We start from the raw sequence: 5,371 nt of genomic DNA, 5'->3' as shown, positions 1-5,371 counted from the left end.
CCATCTCAAAAAAAAAAAAAAAAAAAAACCCCAGAATACTCTTATTACACTGAGGTGAGTGAGGAAAGTTAATGTCCCTACCCTCTACCTTTCAACTTCCTCATTTTATTCCTATGGCCATAATCACCATGCACAATGAAATGCTAGCCTGTTACATCCCCTCATTCCCTACCTTAACCAAATCCTGGCACTTCTCTGATAAGTTACCTTTACAACTATCTCAGGTGGAGGTACACTCCCCTGTATCTCAGGTTCAAAGGCAAGGGTGCTGTTTTTCAGAATCACATTGTTCTTACATACTTTTTTCCCCTGAACACTCCTTTTAGAGACTCCTTAGTCAACTGTATCACCCTCATAACGTTCACTTGCCATTATGTAGCATACTCTGTGATGAATACAGAGAATTAAAAACTAAGTAAGGCACAGTCCCTCCTGGCCAAAGGGAGGGGAATGAATAAACCAGAGAGAAAGCTACCATTAGTTGAATGTCTGCCATATGACAAATGCCAATTCATTTAATCCTCTCACATAGAAGGAAGGTGCTATTCCCTAAATTTCAATAAGAAAACCAAGGCTGAGAAAACAGAAGAGCTGTTTACTATCACACACCATTTCTGGGCTTCTAACTGTTTTCAGTGCCACACAATAAGGCCAAGAGGAAATAGACTGCTTAGGTTTGAGCTTGTTTTGTCACTTGCTAGCCATGTGACTTAAGTTATTATCAACGCCCGCCTCTCTAAAAAGAGAATAACAGCACCTACTTCATAATGTTGCGAAGATTAACATAAATTAAAACACAAAGCATTTTGAATAATGCCTGACAAATTGCCTCAGTAAATATTAGCTATTTATCTGCATGTTGTCTCGTATTTTTTATCATTATTTCCCTCTGCATTTTGGAAGATTTCCTGGCCATTATTTTCTGGTGCCTTCCTCTTTTTCTCCCCAGCAATCACGTTTAAATTTCTAAGAATCCTTGCTTCTTTCTTGATCATTCCTTTTTTCTCCACAGCACCATGTCCTGGTTTTATGAATACAAAGCTTTCTGAAGTCTCCAAGATGACATTAACCAAAGTTTTAAAAGTTCTCCTTCATTTCCTTGAGGATCCGCTGCTGTGTTTCTCTTGGTCTTTGTCATTCACATTCTGCTTTTCCTTATATGTCAAATGATTAAACACTGTCTCCAACTTCAGTATTCTAAGCAGTGGGTCTGTTTTCAAGATAAAACAATCTCCAAAACAGAAAGGTTGGCTGGGAGCTCTGTGTATATGGGAAGCTTGCTGACTGGCACTGGCACCTGGCATTAGAGTGGGAAGCCAGCCCTAGCACAGGGACCCCTCAAAGCCATTGGAAGAGAGCTTAACCCTGGGGTCCCAAAGCCATACCCAGCAGTCCCAGTTCTTCTCAGGCAGTCTGTTCAATTTATCTCAAAAAACCTGTCCATTGTCATAGGGAGTAAGTCTGCAACAGCTGGTTAAGGGGATGGTTTACACATAGGCTTTAAATTAATTTTCATGTTTTAGCACTACCTTCTCATTTCCACCCTCCTTACTTCCAACTCCTAGCCAATAACTTTGTTGAGGTTCTGCCAGGAAAGGCGCTCCCAGCTCCACCATGGCTTTGAAAGCTCTGGATTCTGGGCTCCAGATTCATCCACTCTAGTTCATCCATCAACCAGCTTCCAACTTCTTTGTTCCTTTCTACTCTGTTGGCCCTTCCAACTTCTCTTTGTCTCTTCATTGTAATGGACTTACCATTTTTAAAAAATTTCTTAATAGTCATTTTAATTGAGAGAGAGAAAATGCTAACAGCATGCTCAATTCCCTTCTTAAACTAGAAACCAAAGAAATTTTTGTTTTAGGCCAGGCACAGTGGCTCATGCCTGTAATCCCAGCTATCTGGGAGGTTGAGGTGGGAGACTCACTTGAATCTGGGAGGCAGAAGTTGCAGTGAGCCGAAATCGCACAACTGCACTCTAGCCTGGCCAACAAAGTGAGACTCAAAAAAAATTTTAAATAAAAATTTTTGTTTGTTTGTTTTAAGGACAAAGTAGAAGTCTAGAAGTCCTTACATGCCTGCCTTTATTTATTTTTGTCAGGTAAAAATTACTAGAGTTGTAAAACAGAGCAGGAATGTGAGGCCTTTATCACCATTTGCCCTTGAGTAGATTCACACTTAAAAGCACAAGTGCCACAAACCTAAACATGGTTCTATGAGAATCTATAAATGCAGGCTTTGACTTAGGAAGATGTGGAAAAGGTTTGTAGAGGAATTTCTGCTTGAGATTAGATCTAAAAGATTAAAAGGACAGGGGAAAGTACACTCCAGGAACGAGAATCATGTTTGTAGATTACTTTGTGTGAGATCTCCCGTTCAAATTGCTTTTATCAAATTATACTTCGGGCCGGGCGCGGTGGCTCAAGCCTGTAATCCCAGCACTTTGGGAGGCCGAGACGGGCGGATCACGAGGTCAGGAGCTGGAGACCATCCTGGCTAACACGGTGAAACCCCGTCTCTACTAAAAAATACAAAAAACTAGCTGGGCGAGGTGGCGGGCGCCTGTAGTCCCAGCTACTTGGGAGGCTGAGGCAGGAGAATGGCGTACACCCGGGAGGCGGAGCCTGCAGTGAGCTGAGATCCGGCCACTGCACTCCAGGCCGGGCGACAGAGCAAGACTCCGTCTCAAAAAAAAAAAAAAAAAAAAATTATACTTCGGCAATATACTTTTGGCTTCTATCAAGGAACATTTTTTAAAAACAAGTATGCATCTGAAGACACAGATTGTAGACACTTCATTACAGCAATGCCTTCTGTATGAAGGGATCTCATCAGGATTTTTTTTTAAAACTCCTCTAATTATCAGATTTATGCATCTTCTAAGCAGTTGCCTTGTTTTTAATCTATAAATAATTATGTCCACCCACGTTTCTCTTTTTGCATTAGCTGCTAAGATAATTAAAACAAAGTTGGCCAGCCCTGGTGGCTCACGCCTGTAATCCCAGCACTTTGGGAGGCCAAGGCAGGTGGATCACCTGAGGTCAGGAGTTCAAGATCAGCCTGCCCAACCTGGTGAAATCCCACCTCTAATTAAAATATAAGAATTAGCCAGCGTGGTGGCAGGTGCCTGTAATCCCAGCTACTCCGGAGGCTGAGGCAGGAGAATCACTTGAACCCAGGGTGACAGAGGTTGCAGTGACCTGAGATCGAGCCATTGTACTCCAGCCTGGGTGACAGAGCAAGACTCTGTCTCAAAAGCAACAACAGCAGCAAAATATAATAATAATAATAAAAGTTTATAGCTTACTTATAACATACATTTTGTTTGTTGCTGAGACAGGGTCTCATTGTCACTCCAGGTGGAGAGTGGTGGCATGATCATAGCTCACTGTATCCTCAAATTCTTGGGCTCAAGTGATTCTCCTGCTTCAGCCTCCGGAATAGTTAATACTACAGGCACATGACACTATGCTCAGCTAATTTTTTTAAATGTTTTTGTAGAGACGGGTCTTGCTATATTTCCCAGGCTAGTTTCAAACTCCTGGACTCAAGCAATCCTTCTGCCTCGGCCTCCCCAAGTGCTGGGATTACAGGCCTGAGCCACTGTACCCAGCTTGACAGCATACATTTTTCTATTAGCTTCACTCTTGACTCTAGTTTATTTTTTACCCTGTGTTTCTTATAAGACATTTTAAGTTCTTTTGGGTGCACTGCATATTAAAAATAAATACAGGACAATAAACAATAAGAAAAGGATCTCTGTGTATCTTATATTTTTAATTTCTTATACACTACTAGGCACATTGTGGACATGTGTTTAAGTCTCAACAAATATATGTTAATTGACTAGACAATTCAGTATAGGTTTCTATATAATGTCAAAAGGGAAAATATTTTCATTTGTAATTTTAAAAAGTTACTTAAAAATCCAGGAATCCTCTTGGTTCGTATGTATACATTTCTTCTACATTCTATTTAATTATTAGAGTTTCTATAGTATTTTTTAAAAACTAAGCCAAGGTTTTTAAAATATAAAGATTAAACATGACATTACCACAATTCTTTGTATTTTAAAGTGACCATTTAAGCTCTCATATACAACCTCTGAGGACGAGAGCACAGAAAAATTATTACATATCCTCAAATTAGTCCTATTTTCCCCCAAAATTGTTTTCCAAAAAAAAAAAACCCAAAAATAAACAAAAATAAAAACACTTAGGTTACATTTAGTCTAATTAAAAATGTAAAGCTGGGTACAGTAGCTCACACCTGTAATCCCAGCACTTTGGGAGGCCCAGGCAGGCGGATCACCTGGGGTCAGGAGTTTGAGACCAGCCTGGCCAATATGGTAAAACCTCATCTCTACTAAAAATACAAAAATTAGCCAGTGTGGTGGCACACACCTGTAATCCCAGCTATTCGGGAGGCTGAGCCAGGAGAATCACTTGAACCCAGCAGGGGGAGGTTGGGTGAGCCGAGATCATACCACTGTACTCCAGCCTGGGCAACAGAGACTATCTCAAAAAATAAAATAAAACAAATTGTAAAAGCCTAAGGTGAAAACTTGATTTTATATAAGAATGATCAAAAGATCATGTATAAGAAACTTTGTATCACTACTTATCTGTTCATTTTACTCAAAAACATTTATTGAGGAATTATATAGCAGGCACTGTAAAAGTCCTGGAGATAAAAATATGGGTAAGATAGCTTTGCCCATAAAAAGCTTACCCAGTCAGTCATGCATTACTTAATGATGGGGATACATTCTAAGAAAGGCATTGTTTGACAATGTCATCATCATGCAAACATCATAGAGTGTACTCACACAAACCTCAATGGTATAGCCTACTACGCACCTAAGCTATGTTGTATAGCCTATTGCTTCTGGACTACAAAGCAGTACAGCATGTTACTTGTTACTGCACTGAATACTGTAGGCAACTTTAAAACAATGGTGAGTACTGTGTATCTAAACACAGAAAATGCACAGTAAAAATACCGTATTATAATCTTACGGGTCCACCATCTTATTTGCAGTCCATTGTTGACCAAAATGCCGTTATGTGGCACACGACTATAGTATGGTACTGAAATGATTAAAAAGTAATGTCCTAATAACAGAAGTATATACTAGGCACTCATATCTAATAACTAATCTCTAATGATGGCCCTAAGAAATCATGCTTTCTCGGCTGGGCGCGGTGGCTCAAGCCTGTAATCTCAGCACTTTGGGAGGCCAAGACAGGCAGATCACGAGGTCAGGAGATCGAGACCATCCTGGCTAACCCGGTGAAACCCCGTCTCTACTAAAAAAATAAAAAAAATTAGCTGGGCGAGGTGGCGGGTGCCTGTAGTCCCAGCTACACGGGAG

The sequence above is a fragment of the Colobus angolensis genome, unplaced genomic scaffold (genome assembly GCF_000951035.1).
Source record: "Colobus angolensis palliatus isolate OR3802 unplaced genomic scaffold, Cang.pa_1.0 Scaffold376, whole genome shotgun sequence".
Taxonomy (NCBI): Eukaryota; Metazoa; Chordata; class Mammalia; order Primates; family Cercopithecidae; genus Colobus; species Colobus angolensis.
Note: the sequence above shows the minus strand (reverse complement) of the source record.